The 18,297-nt window shown below is 37.9% G+C and overlaps 1 protein-coding gene across 1 annotated transcript in view; it reads left to right on the top strand.

Annotated features, from left to right (window-relative positions):
* The window catches only part of ncoa3 (nuclear receptor coactivator 3), an 87,329-nt gene that overhangs the window by 37,086 nt on the left and 31,946 nt on the right, over positions 1 to 18,297 (top strand). Inside the window, exon 2 of the mRNA XM_055166090.1 lies at positions 15,482 to 15,550. The gene's annotated coding sequence lies outside the window, so the exon portion shown is untranslated. The remainder of the gene's footprint in view (positions 1 to 15,481; positions 15,551 to 18,297) is intronic.

The raw sequence follows: 18,297 nt of genomic DNA, 5'->3' as shown, positions 1-18,297 counted from the left end.
TTTATTTTTAGTCTTTCTACACCTACAAAGCTCAAAATACTCTGGCCAACCTTGCGATGTCATGAATAGGGGTGTGCAAAAATATTGAATTATCGATATATAGAATCATTTAATGTGATGATACAGTATCAATATCGTGGGCTGCTGTATCAATATATTGCCAATAGTATTTTTTTTATATATTTTACGAAGTGATTTTGTTAAGTGATTTTGTTACAGCGCTACAGTTTTATTGTTTGTTTAGAAGAAGGAAACTTGTTTATGCAGCAAATGTGACATTTTCACTGTTTTGATGATTAAAATGGGAGTGTTTCATATTCACTTTGCACAAGAATTGGTTTAACAAAGACTTTTAACATCACAGCCATGATTTAGCCTTTATTTTTTATTGAACCATATTGAATCAATTTAAAATATATTGTATTGAGTCGTATCGAATCGAAAGCTCACTATATCGAGATATGTATTGTATCACGACTTATGTATCGAGGTTTGTATTGTATCGGCAACTTCTGAATGATACCGATCCCTTAGTCATGAAGTGATAGTTTTCAAGTTCACAGCTACTCTTTACCTTTAGTTGAGATTGGCAATTCCAGGGCTGATCCAAATGATTCTAGTGAAGGTGTATGGAGTTTAAAAACACAATGGAGCACTTCCTGTATTACCACATGACATCACAAGGAGTGCTTTCTGTTTGAGAGAAGAGCGCAGCCTAAAGATGCAGGGTTTGTGTGTTAAATATGTGTGAATGAAAGAAAATAGTATGTTTTTGATGAGGAAAAAACATTATAACATAGATCAGAAAATGGCATAATATGGACCCTTGGGATAGGATTGTTTTCAAAGTAAAATTTGAATGCATTTAGAAAAAATGGCAAGAAAAAACTATGAACTAAAACAAAAATCACATTTCAGAATATGGTTAGGACTCCTGAAGCAAGAAGACAGGATATGTTGTTGTTTGTTTGTGGAAGAACTGATGGTCCTTCCGTTTCTCAGGTGAAGATCATCAGTTAAAGTGAATGAAGAATGAGACAGTGTGTTGAGGCCTTAAGCCTTAGTTTTCCGCTAAGTACGGACCTGTCGCCAAGTTAGGTGTGCAGAGTCTACCCAGAAACTACTTCAAATATGCAACCTGCCTTCTTTTAGTTCCAGACCCTTCCGTTTTTAGTCTTATTTAAGCTGTCTTACATTGCGCAAGAACTACTCAATATGTTTTTCTTAGGGTGACCAGAATTTCAAAATCAAAAACTGGGACACACTCGGTTTTGGGGTTGTTGGTAATAATAAAATGGTGAAACAAGTGTGCAATTAAGGAGAACTGTTTTACACTTGGCCCATTCACAACTAACATGCGAGTCAGTTTAGTCACATTTTCTTTGCATTTTGAATATTTTTAAGCAGCTTTTATATATTTTACCTCAACAAATGTCAGTGTATGCCTCCCTATACTGTCGGCAAGTATTAAATTGCTCCAAAATAAGGACATCAGGGACATTTCTTGGATAAAACTGGGACAAATCTGTAGTTTTGGATAAATCTGCTGGGACAAGGGACACAGCGCTCAAAACTGGGACTATCTCGGGTAAATAGGGACATCTGGTCACCTTAGTTTTTCTATGCAGAGAAATAGATGTAGAATTACCGGTAATAAAATTTTTTTTTATTGCTTTTCAGTTGTAAAATGTGCAAAACTGATTTACAAATATTTTTTAAAGCCTGATCTAGCATACTGTGAGCCTGTGCAGGGCTGTAGCTTGGTTTAGCCTCAGGTGCTGTTTGGGGGGGGCACGTGCCGTTTACTGTAGTTCTCTTTATCAGGCTAAAGCTGACAGGTTCCACTCATCACTGCAGGGAATGCGCTCCTTCATACGGCCCGTGTGTTAGCAGGTTAGAATGGATCAAATGAACTGTATCCTATAACTGTAAAGGATCACTGTCAGCTTATGTTTACTTTTCAGTTTCTGAACATGACAGAAGGTAAACATGAGTGTCAACTTTTAAATTAGGCATGTGGCAGCTCATAATTTACCAGGTTTTCATCCTTTGGACAAAATAACCAGAAATAAAACTTCAGTGGTTAAATATTATATAACATAATATCATGAAAGAGTATTTAAATTTATAGTCTTACTTACTTACTAATATGGCATTAAACTGATCTATCTACTTTGGGACAAGCAGACAGCATCAGCTCAAGTTACTGCTCTGATCTGTGGAAAGGTGAGTCTATTCACAGTTAGAATTCATGTTTTTCAAAAGTTCTTTCGCATCTGTAATGGAATAAATGCAAGATAGATCAGTGTAATGTAGGGTGACCAGTTTTTTAAAATTCAAAACTGGGGCACACCCAGGTTAAGCCTGACTCGTTAGCTGGTTTCACTTTGTAGAAACCGTCTGACCTCGCAGCATTAGGATTTGTTCGTTTGATGGTAAGCGGGTACTTTTTTTATTTAACCAATTGCTGCTATTTGTGCTCTTTGGTCGTGAAGTAATGTAATGCGCTAAATCTCGTAGAAAGAAGGGCAATAACGTCTTTCCCACTGAGAAAAATTCACCAAACATTCTCTTTGTTCAGGCTTTAAATCCTCGATTTCAGGAATCATTGCCAACACAGAATGTCTGTCTTTGTCTACATCCATCTCGACCGCTTTGTTTACTGTTGTGCTGTACCAAAAAAGGGACCTAGACAGGCGCTTGAGTTTGACGTCATGGCTTCACAGCTCTTCGCTGATTGGCCGGTACGTGGTCTACAACTTCTGGCGTTCTTGCAAACCTTCTAGTGTATTTCGATTCCTGACCTAGTTGCTGGAGAGAAATGAAATTGAGTGGAGGCACTAGGTGGCGCCAGCCTGGCCACAGGGTTTTCTGTATTTTGACTAAACAAATAACAATTTATGCACCGTTTTACAGTTGTCCAGGATCAGATGAGTCAAAAATTGTTATAGTCCTGATTTAGACCTGATGGAGTCCTGGTTTAGTGTTTGTTCAGTCCTGGTTTAGATCAGATTGGTTAAAAATAGGGACACCTGGGACATGTCTTGATAAAATTGGGACAAATCACTGGTTTTGTATAAATCTGCTGGGACAGGGAACACAGGGCTCACAACTGGGACTGTCCCGAGTAAATAGGGACATCTAGTCACCCTAGTGTAATGCCATATTGTGAAACATTCCAGGCAATAACATGTCCATAGAAATTAGTATGTAGCATACTCTCTACTAGTAAAACATACTGTAAACACTGATTGCAGTTGAAACTATAGTACAGCATTCCCTTTTTGTGGTTTGACATCAGTGCATTCAAAAAGAGCACCTGTTCTTACTGTCAGCTGGTTTCTCAAACAAGTGTCTATAAGTGAAAAATTACAAAGCGTCTCAAGATTCAATTACAAGCATCATACATTTTGCATTGCCTTACCACTCATCCTATAGATTTTTAGCCCTGGTGTTAAGTTTTCATTTCATTCACAGATTGTTTCGATTATGCAACACAAAGATCAGCACTCCTGGGCATTTTACTCGGAACCAGAGCTTTAATCAATAACTCCTGTCCAAAGTAGATATACCAGGGCATTTTTCTTATTCTTAGGTATAATTTTGTTTGCCTGATTGTATTTCCATGGCTCAGGGTCTGTAGTAAAAAGGCTAAGCTTCATGTGTGCTCTCTGATGCCTCATCTCTGATCTTTTAATGTGGTCTATACAGTCTTTGTGCAGTTTTACAGAGGAAAAGTGCCCGTTTTATTACATTGAGTTGCTGTGTACTCAAAGCAGATGTTGCAGTGTAGAGGCAATTTAAAATGGCCTCCAGCTTTTCTGCCCCAAAACCTGATATCTGATGCTGCTTTTTACAGAATAAGTTGCGTTCACGTGACTCCACAACATTCTGAACTCTCCATAACATTGAGGTGGAAGACAGGTCAGATTCTATGGTGGAATTGGCCTTTTATCTTTAAATGCAGATCGTTCGACCTACTGGGCCAATTTACATGAAAAAAACACTGGTACAATGTTGAACGTTTCATCTATCAGCAAAAATTAACTTCTGAAGCATTAAAGGAGCAATATTTAACTTTTCTTTTTGGAGGGTCTGAAACCTATGTGTTTCTGAGATATTTTATTTTACACTATATTAAATAGGGATGTAACAATAACTGAAATATCGTGATATCGTATCGTCAAATTTCTTAATAATATCGTGGACCATCACAATATATCGAATTACAAGTCTCTGCTTAGATTAAGAATTATGGTGCAGCAACAGCTAAAAAAGACCGAGGGAACTACATAGACATGATCCTTTGCTCCATTTTAGTGCAGACTACAAGAAAAAATAACAGTTCTAAGCACTTTTAAGTCCTACTTCTTGGGATTAAGTCTTGTCAAGGCATTTTAAAAGGAAAAAAATTGCATATTAACAGTTTTGTTTGCCTCCACAAAATATCACAATAAATATGGTACCGTGAGATGTATATCCTGAAAATATCGTACTGAGAGATTTGGATATTGTTACATCCCTAATCATGAGCCTCAGCACCATATCGTGAGCTTTCCCACAATATCGCTATAAATATCACACTGTGAGGTTCATACAGTGACGTATCGTATCGTGAGACTTGGATATCGTTACACCCCTAATAATAAACGTATCTCAGATTACTTTTATTGCTAAAAAGATTACACTGAAAACTTAAATTCTTCTCCACTGATCTGACCTGTAATGTGGCTTGGTGGTGCCACGTGTATGTTTCAGCTTCCTGTGTGCAACATATTATTTTCGAATCTGTGTTATAATGCCGTTTCCTCATCACAAACATACCTGGAGTTGTGTTTTGTTTCACTCACTATCACCCAGACCTTGCACATTTAGGTATGTGTTCTTCTCTCGTCTGAAAATAGTCTGTTCCACTTTGTGATGTCATGTGGTAATACAGGCAAAGCTCTGTGTGTTTTTAAAGTCCATACACCTTTACTAGAATCATTAGGATACTTTCAACCCTGAAATTTCCAATCTCTACTAAACAAAAGTAAAAGGTAGCTGTTAACTTGAAAACTGCAGCTTCGTGACATCACAAGGTGGAACAGAGCATTTTGGACTTGGGAAATATAGACACACTAATAATACAAATAGAAATAAATAAATAAAATGGTCCATAGAGTTATAAAGGTTCCTACTGTCCTTGAAATGATGACATTGAATTCTATAGTGTCATGAACACACGCTGTATATCTTTTCGAGTGTATATTGCCCATAGTGAGTTTCTATAGAGAGTGGAGTGACTTGTAGCCCTGTGTGTGGTTTCCTCTACCTCGGTGGAAAGGATGACTCATGCAAATGTCTGCTTCCTGTTTAGTATGCAAATGAGAGAGTGTGATGGCGACCTCCACAAGACACAGCCCCAGCACCGCTCTGGTCGGAAATCTGAGTGCTCTATTTACACCGAAAATAAACAATATAAACCAACATTTGTTATAATGTAAAAGTACTGTAAGAAGAAAAAAATGTGCTTCAAACTGCGCTATTTGTAGCCAACACATAAAAGTGGTCCTGGTTAGAGGATCCCAAGATTTAATTTTACATTTTTTGGTTTATCTCTTATCTGAATCTGTGTTGCAGAAGTGAACTATGACATGCTTCTGAGTGTTTTGCTCAAAGAAACAATGGTAGTTGTGGTGAAGTTTGAACCAGTAGACTTCCAATTAAAGGGATAGTGAGTGCGCTATGTACCTTTTCTGTTGGAGTGTTCACCACCTGCTTGTCTCCATGGAGATGTGATTATGCTTCCACAGTACAGCATTAAATTGATCTTTCTTCATAAGGACAAGAAATGCCACCCAGCCAAGTAAAATATTAGATCTGTGGAGAGGCGACCCTAGACACTGTAATAATAAATGTTCTTCAAAGTATTTAAAAAAAATATATATTAATTTTTTTTTTGCAACCACAACCCTGTAATAAATTAAAATTACATACGTTTGGCAAAGAAATAACATTTTCCATTGAGACCCCCCACTAGAAAAGTTACACAGTTCACCTTTAGACAAACAGTGGTGCAGTATCAAAGCTTGATTACACTTGAGAGGGCTGTGGTTAATGAAGACATGAAGGAGCCTGGCACTTTCAGCTCCTCTTGTTTGGGGCTGTAGTGTTGGAGCTCCCCTCTCTGGTACCCCTCACCCTCCCACCCCCTCTCTCCCCTCGCTTCTGCACTGTGAGGTTTTTATTAGCCTCTCTGGTCGGATTTGTTTAAGGTCCGGCACACAGCCAACATGTGTCCAGGCTGCGTTCTGCTGCAGTCTGTGTGTGAGGAGAGGGAGGAGAGAGGAGTCACCCAGAGTCCATGCACTGTTATACAATGTGCTTTGTAAGGCAAGTCTGGGGCTGCTTTACACTGCAGCCAGTGAAGGAAATACAGCTCTGCCACAGGTCAGGAAGCAACAAGTCTGCTCCACTAATTATGGATTTGTGTTTGAAAAACCTTAGGGTTTGGGCTCTAGTTCTTTTAAACAGGATTTGACTTCCATCATGATAATGCATTTGGATTTGTAGAGCGCCTTTCAAGATACACAAGGCTCTTAACATTACATTGCATTATTCATTCACTCCACACTTGGTGCCTGGGGCAAATTGTCGTAAGTGAGGCTGCCAATCTGCGCCCTTTGCCCCTCCAACCAACTCACACACACCACATTTACTTGGCAATGTGTCTTGCCTAAGGACACCACGACCCATCCAAGTACTAACCAAGGTCAGCGGTTTGATTCCAGCTCATATTACTGTTGTTGTGTCCTTGGGCAAATCAACCACATTGCCTATATGAATGTGTGACGATGATTAGATCAGTCTTCCCCAGGACAGCTATGACTAGTATCAGATGTAATTGTGACTTATCATAAAATATTTTTTTATCACAATGTTTGCACTACAATGTCTAGATTTTAGTTTGAACTCCTAATGTATTTCCGGGATGAGTCTGAAATCATAAATTCATCTTTTTTTTAACAATCAGAAACAGACTTTTAACCAACTTTGAAGCTTCTTGAGGAAGTTAATAAAAAGCAGAGCAAAAAAAAAAATCTGTAGCTTTATTAAAACAAATTTAAATAACTGATTTTCAAACTTTTCACGTCAATACCACCTATTTAGTCTTCTGAGTACGAGCAGAGCTAAACCAGGACTCTAACAGGTCTAAACTAAGGCTCCAAATAGAAGTACATCTACACAAGGAGTTACCCAAAGGAAGAGAAAATTTGCTAATTTGACCCACATCAAATGTCAAATAAGGACACAACTTGTTCTTAGCTACTTCTACAATGTTTTTACAAATCTAAACCTTCAAACTTGTGATAGATGCCGCAGTGGGTTCAGGTAAAGTACAAAGTCTGGATTAAGATAAGAGTAACAAAAACACAGGACACGTGTTTAGCGACGATACAAAAACACAGAGAACCATGTCCTATCTCCAACACCAGAGGAGCACTTTTCACTGATTTATCTGCGAAACATTTGTCAAAATAACTTTCAAAGGAGGTTTTTGGAGTGTGCCTGTCCGTGACTAAATATAGATAAGATGAGATACTTGGTGCGGGGTTGAAGGTCAAGTAAACAGTGACTCATCAGAGGTAAAATGCTCCATCAAATGAAGCTAAATCTACAGGGTTTGTACGTGTCAGACAGTAATGAGGAAATGTCTGCTATTATCCACACTGCTTGTTTTTATGGCTTAAAGAGCCCATATTACACTATTTTCTGGTCTATGTTATAATGTTGTTTCCTCATCAGAACGATACCAGAGTTGTGTTTTGTTGCATTCACATGCTTATAACTTATAAATCTTGCATAATTTAGACTTCTAATTAGACTAGTTCTTCTCTCAAACCGAAAACACTCTGTTTGACCTTGTGATGTCATGTGGTAATACAGGAAGTGCTTCACTGTATTTTTTAAACTCCATACACCTTCACTAGCATTTGGATAATTTCAGCCCTGGAATTGCCCATTTCTGCTAGACGAATTGAACTGAACTAATGATAAAGTAAAAATAGTATAAACACAACTGCAGGTATGTTTTTGGGGAGGTAACAACTTTATGATAAGGCTTAAAGCTCACAAGTTTGCATAGTATAGGACCTAAAGAACAGGAATAAGAATATTTTGAAATAAATGTAGGAAGATATAAGATGTATTACTACCTAGAGGTGTGGAGATACATTAGTTTACAGACAGTTAGACCTGCATAGTGACAAGCAGGTGCTGACCCTCCACCAGAAAAGTTACATAGTGCACCTTTAATTGTTTTTGGCTAAAAAGAAAATTTAGTTTGAAATTAACTTGAGAGGAAAACACCACACCATACCATTTTGAACTGAGTATGCATTATTATTAGGGAGCCCTGTATAATCTTGAATTAAATAGGGGGGCCATGGCTCTATAGACATTACGAGCTGCTCTAGTCTATACCCAATGCGCAATACTTTGTTCTGTCTTAAAGTTTTGATACCAAAGAGGGCAACTGTAATCCAGATGTGCATGTATCATATTAAATTAAATATAAAATATTTATTTTATGAAACGGCTCGGCTGATATAACTACAGTAATAAACGGGGGGTTGGGTATGGACATATGAGGGCCACTGTGATTGGTCTAACAGGCCAGCCAGGAACATGCAATGGACTGCTGGTGAAAAAAAAAACAGTAAGTACTAAATCAAAGGTCAATGCACACATTTAAACCATTTTTGTTTAGTTTTTTAATAATCCAAGTGTAAAGGGTAATGTTTGGAGGTGTTTTAGTGCTGTTGACACCTGGGCACGCTCATCTGCTCCTTCACTACGGCCGCTCCTTTCGGGAGGCTGGATGACTGTGACCTTTGACCCTTTCAAATCCTCATTAGACGCAGCCCCTCCTGCTGAAAAAAGTTTAGAGGACAGCTTCCTGTACCTTCCTGGACAGTTTCTTGTTTTCTTTGTTGGTTAGATCTCCACCAACATCAATACAGGTGGTTTGAGTGCCCATTAGGTGCTTGAAGTTTTTCTTTGAACTTCTCGTAGACTTTACTGGTTTTGGCCAGCTCCTGTTTGAGCTGAACATTGTCTCTCACTGCATTGTTGTAGAGATAACTTATCTCCTTGTACGCACTAACTTGGTTTTCCAGCTCTTTATCTTTCTTGTGGAGAGTTGCTTTGAACTCTTTCAACTCCAAGTCTTTTTCATTCGTCTTTGGCATGACTTTTTTGGAGTTGGCAAGCTCTTGTTTCAGTTGCACTTTTTGTATTTTTTTGTACTCTTAGTTATACTGTACTGAGTTATACAGGTTAGTTATACAGGTACCGGATCTCCTTATGTGTGCTAACTTGGTGTTGTACTTGCTTGTCGTTATTTTGAAAGACAAGCAACAGTGAGGTTTTGCAACTCCAAGTTCTTTTCTCTGCCAGTCCTCTCCTGAGTCTTAAGCTTGTGGTCCAAATATTTGGTTATTTGGACTTGATTTGCAAGCTGGGTCCTTGACTGCTCCAACTCTTGACGTAGAGCCCTCCCAGAGCTCTCTCCTCCAGGGGTGGAAGTACCTGAACCAGACTTCTTTCTTCAGGGTTTAAGGAGTCCTGAATGTTGGGAGACACCAGTTGGGTCTCCTGTAGCTCCTGAACAACCTCTGTTGGGCATCATCCTTTAATGTATAGAGGTACTCAACTACCGAAAGTAGTTGAGCTGCCCATGTTTGTGTGCATATTCACCAGTGTGCTGAGAAGTTATGAGCCAAAACTTGTCTCTTGAGAACAGAACATAGGCACATTCTATATTCTACAGAAAGAATCTAAGGTTTGAGCTTTTACATTTTAGTGAGGAAAAGGTTACTCTGCCCTAAGCATCTTAAAAAAATCTCTTATAAAACCCTAATCACAGCCTTTTACACAGGAATTGAACATGGGACCTTCTTGTTGTGAGGCAGAACTACCAACCACTCCACCACTGTACAAAAATCACCTTTGTTAAAGCTTGTCAATAGTTAGCCTTCAGGACCCATCAAATCTTATTGCAAGAGGCATCCGTAGCCTGCAGTAGTAAGTCGTGTTGACCTTTTTGCTGCTAATAAAATCTCACATATATTCTGAGTGTGGCTGTGAAAAGGCCTGTGCAGATAGAACATTTCTCTATTGACTCCTTGTCTGCATCTTAAGCTCATTCACAGTGCTGCTACATTCAAGGCTCTGCTCTGGTATGAATGGCTGCTGCATTCTTCCCAGAGACACTTGTATTCACTCTCAAAGAGAAGCTATGATCTCTGTCAAAGCACTCTGTCTTCACTGCTCAAACATGGTGTCAATTTAAAGCCCTCCACGGAACATTTTGGCACTTCTGTGGGTGATTTGGCATTAAGTTGATATTTCCGCTTTTTTTATAGCTGTGTTCTGGCTTTTTCTGTAAATAAATAAAAACAAGTTGCACATTTCTTCCTCTAAATGTTTTCCCAAGCTGAACGTTGACAATTGGAAATGACTGAATCTTTATAAGCATGTGGTTTATTGCACATCCTAATTGTGATAAAAAATTGACATTGTAATGTAGTCCCTATTAGAGCTGAACGATTTGGGAAAAGCATTGCGATTGAATCACATTTTAGAATATTTTCTAATCTAAAATACAAGCAGTAGTTTCTTGCAGATTAAAACAGGATATTTTGTTGTTTGTGGAGGATTATGGTACTTAAAAATTGCCTTTGAGATTTGCATCCTTTCAAATTGCTATTTTGTTTTGATTGCAACTAATCATGCAGTCTCTAGTCCCTATGATCTTTTTGGCACCTCTATCAGCAGTTACACACAACAGGCTAATCTTCCAGCCCAAAATCTGGAGATTGGTCCTCAAAGTGACACTGAAGGAGGGTTAAAATTCAAAGAACACATTTTTCATTGTTATGTTGCTGTTACCTCATTGAAAATATATCTGGAGTTGTGTTTTGTTTCATTCACACATGTTTGACTAACCCATTTTTATTAGTCTCTCTGCATCTCCAAAGCTCAAAATGCTCTGTTCCACCTTGTGATGTCATGAAGCGGTAGTTTTCAAGTTAAAAGCTACCTTCTACCGTGTGTTCATTAGAGACAATATCGGCAACTTCAAGGCTGAATCCAAGGGATTTGTAGCCAGGCTGGCGCCACCTAGTGCTTCCACGCAATTTCATTTCTCTCCAACGACTAGGTCAGGAATCGGAATACGCTAAACGGTTTGCAAGAACCCCGGAAGTTGTAGACCACACAAAGGCCAATCAGCAAAAAGGTGTGAAAACATGACGTCAAACTCAAGAGCCTGTCTGGGTCCCTTTTGTGGTACAGCACAGCAGTAAACAAAGTGGTTGAGATGGATGTAGAAGAAGCTATACATTCAGTGTTGGAAATGATTCCTGAGATTGAGGAGTTAAAGCTGGAACAAAGAGAATATTTGGTGAATTTTATCAAGGTAAAAGTACTCGGCTACTGTCGAGCAAACGAATCCTAATGCTGTGTGGTCAGAGGGATTCCACGAAGTGAAACTGGCTGATGAATCAGACTAAGAGGTTTGTGACAGTGTATGGAGTTTAAAAACAGAGTGGAGCACCTCCTGTCTTACTACATGACAACAGAAGGTGTTTTCTGTTTGAGCGAAGAACTCATTCTACATATGCAGGGTTTGTGTGATAAACTCCAGATCTGTTTTTGATGAGGAAACAGCAGTATAACATAAATCATAAAATCACAGTTAAAAATCCTGTATAACTTAAAAAAATTTCTTGCACACACCATATGAACAGATAAAAAGAACCCTCCTGCAATCATGAAATTATTATATTGTTTGTAGCACATAATGTTTTGTAATTAAATTTTCAGATGCTAAGATGACGCTTCACTTGATGCAGCAAATAAAAGACCAGCCACTTTATTTAATATTCTTTATCAAAGCCTAATTGCTCGGCATAAATTACTTACTTCTGTTTTGCTTGTCACTTGTCGTATTTAATTTGCCATCGTTATGTGAATTTTCCTTGTGCACAGTGAGTAATTACCTAATCTTATCATCATCATAACTTTTTAAAGCACTCATTCACTCCAATAGGGCCTATAAATCCCCCCCTTTAACCAGCCACCCTCTAGCTCTGTCCATTTTTCTCAACTAAACAATTAATAGGCACCACAGCTTTTCAAGGAGGGTCTTTGTTGCGAGTTCATACATCACCTTAAACTAGTAACCCCCCCTTCCCCCCATCTCCTCCCCCCTCTCGCCCCCCTCCCTCCTTGTTTAAAACACACAGGACGGCCCCCATCTGCTCCCAATCAGGGGTGCAGCCAGCGGTCAGGGCGCTGGGACTGAATGGCTGAAGCTAAAACTGTTACCGGCCACTTTATTAGGCACACCTGTTGTAATGATTCACGCAAATGCCAATCGCCTATGTAGTATATAACAATAGGTCAATGTGTTTTTGTACAAAGCAGTATTCATTCAACCTATAAAAGTATTCAAGTCATGGTAAATAGTAAAGTGAGTAAAATGTAGAATTACACTTATTCGTAGGACAGTTGTATTCTGATATTAAGCGCTTTGTGAACATGGAATTTATTATATATATTTTTTTCATTCTACATGATTAAAACATAAACTAAGTAAACATTTAACACTGGTTTTGTTCCAATCAAGATATTGTGGAAACCTATGATACCTAACAATACCCAGTCCTCTCTATACTTTCACTTTTTAAGCCAAAGATCAAAATTCTGAACTGGTTTGTGTGGGAGAGGGATCTAAAAATGTAAAGCATGGATGAAATGAGAAAAATATATATGGATTTTTTACTTATATTAACGTAACACAATGTTTTATTCATTACATATTGTCTAAAAAAAAATTCTTTCACCATTAATTCCCTGAACATAAACTATAAAAAGTTAAACAATAGTAAAATATGCATCATGTTTTAGTCAAATGCTGTTGAAAATGCTGTTCTTTATGTTGGTTATACTGAAATAAGTGCAAAGAATCGTGCAGTTCCTTATACTGTCTTACTCGGCTGATTTTTACGGTCTTAAAAACATGAAAAGCAGAACTGGTCAATTTTTTTTTCCACTTCCTAATTATCGAACAATAAAATGACTTCTAATCAAATGCAGACAACACACAGCAGACATATTTTGAATTCAAGAGCTGTTATACAATATCTCTGTACTGGGGCAAGACACATTTTGCTCATTACAAAAAATTTAGTACAGGGATGTCGACCAAAGATCTGACCTGTAACTTGGTCTGGTGATGTGGCCTGCTTGTTTCTATGGAGATACTTTAATTTAATGCTATTCTGTAGAACATTTCAGGAAAAAAACAAAACAAAAACATGGAGTCAAGCAGGTGGCGGGCTCTCTACCAGAATAGTTACACAGTGTACCTTTACCAGAAATGACCAAACAAACTATTTTTTCATACCTGGACCATTTTTTTGACCTAAAAAACATTAAGATATGATTTTAGTTCTGGATATCCTTGTCACACTGTTGAAATCATCACATTTTAATTTCATTGATACAGATATGCATTGAAAATCATAAAAATACTACTTTAGACTTTTTTATTTTTATTGAATATTTTGAATATTAACCTCCAGACCAAAAGGCTGTCCATGCACAGTTAGCGCTGAGCAGCAGCAGCAGCACCGTGACAGATGAACATGAGACGTCCTGGTGGCGTGGGGTTCGCAGATGACGCGGGTGTCATGGAAACGCCTGGCCTTCTCCATGGTTACGCACTCTTTACCCCACGGGATGCTCTTCTGATCGTTCAGACAGAGCACTTCAAGCCACTGCTGCTACACAACATAAGCAATCAGCAATGAACACACACACACATGTATAAACATGCACACACAGTTTCTTATCACAATCTAAATGGACACAAATTAGCCTATTAGCTTCTTTTGGGATTAGTGATTTAAACTAATGGTGTGCTTTCAGACTGAGTTGAATTTGTAAAACGGGAAATATTTGCAGATAAAAAACTCGATAGCTACATCAAGTGGTATATACAGTATTTGTGTTTATGTAGTAGACTATTTTAGTCTAAGGAAATGTTGTTCATGTTGTGGTTTGCGCAACAACGTTTAAATCATTTTTTAAAGGGTCTGTATTACACAAAATTGATTCTAGTGAGCTTTTAGCCATGTTATAATGTCGTTACCTCATTGAAAACATACCTGGAGTTGTTTCATTCATACATGTGTGAGTAATCCTGTGTTTTTGGTCTGTCTAAAGGACACCACACACTATTTTTTGGTCTTAAACAATTTTTAAATATGCGATAAAAAGCAGACACCACAGACACAAGGAGAATCTTATGAGATTTTAAATCTCCAATCACAAACATTTTAGTTGACGTAAACTGTTGGCAGTTCAATCTAAGCTCCGACCAGTGCATACTATTTTGTGTTATAGGGCAAGACACTTCACCCGCCTTGCCTATGTATGTATGGTGTGTGATTGATTGATGATGGTTGAAGAGGCTATTGGCGCTCTCCACTTCCAAGTTCCAAAGAAATAAGGGCCAATGCATAATTTAAGATACTGGGATCACGTACATATAAAGTCAACATTCTAATTATACAAGCATAGATAAGGTATTCTCTCATGTTGCAAACGTGCTTTCTCTGCTCCTCATAATGAAGACTGAGGCACGTGGCACAGCTCCCCCACTGTTCCTGTTCGTTAGGCTCCTAATGCTGCTTCCTGTGTCTCCAGGCCATTGATTAATAATGCGCTTGTTGTCTGTTAACTCCAAAATACCTCTCTTTGCCCACACACACTGGCCCTAATATCTACTAGTGCATAATATATGGTACTGTGAGCTAACATTGAAATAGTTGTTTTGGAAGTATGCAGAATTTTGAACATTGAGTGCAGCGCATTGTCTATTTTGAGAAAAGAGTTGATAAAAACAGGTATTCATGGTTTAATCAATTAAACAAGGGTATTTCCTATTGAAAATGTACTTGTTAAATTGTCACTATGGCAACGGTCCTAATTTTTCATGATTCTTAAATCCATAGACATTGACTACAAGATAATACTGAAATTGTTGTTTAGATGTATATAAAATTTTAATATTGAATAAATATTGAGTAAATGCATTGTTTATATAACCTCAAAATTCAGGCCTTTCTGCCTTTCAAACAATATAATATTTAGTTTTAATTTGTCAATCACTATAACAACAGTCCTAATTTTCATCATTCTGAAACCCATGGACAAGATGATATTTTAGTTTTTATTTTTTGCAATCAGATTCACTTTTTGTGTTAATTGAATCCCAATCAAGCTGTATTTTTGCACATTTCTGAAAGATTGCAAGAATATGATTTAATTATCTAGAGACCCATAATATCAGATTTTTTTGTTTTGTTTTTATCAATATTGCCAACCCTTCTAACATTTCTCTCTTGCTCTCTGTTTTCTCTTCCAGATTCCACAGGACACCCCCCCCTCTGTGAAGTGAGAGGGGCAGGATCTGTGCGGCCATCTTTGAGACAAGGTGGGTCCTCCTTCGTGTCCTGTTGTCATGGAAACGGTCCTCTGCATTTAGGTGCAGCTCTATGGCATGGGAGGTTTGATTTCTCGTTGTTGCTACATTCTTGCACCATCCTCCTCCTGAGCTGCCTGTTTTCAACCTGGTATCTGTTTGCGTACCATAGGTGTTCATATACTTGTGATTTTTGTGGTTCAAATTAAAAGATGCTTCCAGTAAGAAATCTATGGGTTTCATAATGATGAGAATCCAGAACCATTACCATAGCGATTAACAATTAATACTAAATATTGCATCTTTTGAAAGGCAAAAAGTCCTAGGGTTTTGAAATATGGATATGATTATAACATTCTATACGTTAATACTATTTAATACAGATTGGGGGCTGGTGAAATTTATATCGTAAGATGCTGATTTTTTTTACATAGCATGTTATAGAGCGCAGCTTGTAGTGGAAATGATCGAGTTTAACATTTATGACTCTACCTTTTGGATATTTCATGCCAAAGTACAATGTTATCAACAGGAAATCAATCTCTTGCACCCATTTGGAAGTATGATGTCATCACCTTATTGAATGTGAAAACCACCAATATCGTGATTCTACATTTGGTGATAAGAAGTTTTCAGCTTGTCCAAGGGTGGAAGTAAAAGGCTTAAGTAAAAGTTTATTTACTGTCAATAATGCAGGCCTGCGGGGACTTGAAAAGTCAACATATGATTTCAAAAGAGAACATAGTATGATCTTTGAATGTTCAAGCCCCTTGACTCTGCTTCCAAACAAAGAGGTTTATAAAGCAAGTGTGGTGAGACTATGACTATGACACCGTTAAGACAGCAATATGCCACAATTTAGATAATGGTATGCCAGTGGTATGCCAAGGGAAGATGACCTTGCTACTATAGCTCCTGTTAGCCAATGTTAAACTGAGAGATGTATGTGGAGAATAAATTACTTAAATTCTCTTGCAGTAAGGTAATATTGTGGACTGCTGTATCAATGTATTGTCATGAATATTTTTTAGTATATTTTATTAAAATATTCTACAACAGTGCTCCAAATGTAATTTGCATATGTTTTGATATTTAAAATAAATGGGTGTTTTTCAATTTAAATTTGTGCAAGTGGTGGTTTAACAAAGAAATATTGTTGTATTTGATTCTTGAAAATAGTGATAAATCACAGAATAGCATGAGTCATGTATTGTGTATTGTGAAAGTATGAACTGTTTGTCTCCTTGGAGATGATTACTCTGCATTTCCACAGTAGCATGAAATTTGTATATCTCCATGAAAATAAGCAGGTTAAGGATAAAGTACACTTTATTGTTTACATAGAGAAATTTAAAATAAGTGGTGCTACCACACGAAGTTACAGACCAGACATGAGGTAAGCTCACTCTCAGTAAGAATGTAGGTTTTTCAAGGTATAACAAAATCTGTAATTGATGCTAGATATATTAATTAATAGTTTAAAGTTAGACTGTGGAACATTTCATTGGAACAAGTTAATATGTATGCCCAGATATCACATTGATTTAACAGTAACATTGTTCCTTGTTGTTCTTTGTTATTGTTATTTAAACCACTTCAAATCATGAGTTTTTAGCCCAGCTGCAGGTGACCACATGTCATAAACACACACACTCAGAGGAGCAGGCACAGAGGAGGAGACTAAGACTAAAGCTGAAGCTAATGCTGAGGTGAACCACACAGTGTGTGTGAGTCACGTGTGTGTGCAGATTAGCTGCACTGTGCTCACAGCAGCTGTAGATGTTTAAGGACAGACACACTGGTTCACTGAGAAGGCACAAGTGAACTCAAGTCTCAAGTCTTTCCTCAACATAAACAAGACACATTTTTAATCAGAGACATTTAACACAAGAAACCACATGCTCTTACTGACTCAGGCTTGGCTGTAAACCTCTCGATTGAAAGGAAGAAAGATGGTTATTGACAATTAGAAATGATCAAATCTTGGTCTTCATTAAAATTTGATTAATTGCAAAGTTCCACAACCTGCTTGTCCCCCTGGAGATGTTATTACTTTACCTGGAATGCTCCACAGTATAGCATTAACTTCTCTATTTCCATGTAGCCAAGCAGATGATGCCTTTAGAACAAGTAACAAGCCAGAATATTCCTGTGATTGATTCAGTGCAAGATAGATGTGTGTATGTTTAATGTTATACTGTGGAACATGCCAGGCAAAGCAATGACATCTCCATAATGACAAGCAGATGACAGAAGTTACATCGTGCACTTTTAAACTACTGTGCTGCTATAGATTTAATAATATAAAATTTTTTCCATTTCATTTTTTCTTGCTCCAGCTGCTGGTCTTTTGCTGGTGTGAGTTTCCATGTGGGAGCAGAGCTGTGTGCCCATGTTTTGTAAACACAGACACAACAAGGGGGGGTTTAGTGGTGGTGGAAAAGGCCACGCCCACTCAGTGCACTGTCCCGCCCTTTTTGCATCTGCTCGGCTTGAAATAGACCTTCTTTTCTCAGCACAGACACGATACTTTGACCTTGACTAGAGAGATGCACTGGACACTGGTCTAGCCCTGGTTTAGAACTAGTTTAGGCTTGCTTTAGTCCTGATTTCTTCCTTGGCCTGGCTTGGACCTGGTTTAGACCTGGTTCTGACATGATTTTTATCTGGTTCAGAGCTAATTTAGTTCTTGTTTAGACTTCGTTTAGACTTGTATTAGTCCTGGTTTAATCCAGGTCTGGTTTAACCTGGACCAAGCC

This window comes from Boleophthalmus pectinirostris, unplaced genomic scaffold (genome assembly GCF_026225935.1).
Source record: "Boleophthalmus pectinirostris isolate CB_2022bp ecotype Guang Dong unplaced genomic scaffold, ASM2622593v1 HiC_scaffold_8, whole genome shotgun sequence".
NCBI lineage: Eukaryota > Metazoa > Chordata > Actinopteri > Gobiiformes > Gobiidae > Boleophthalmus > Boleophthalmus pectinirostris.
This window is presented reverse-complemented; position numbering and strand designations above follow the sequence as displayed.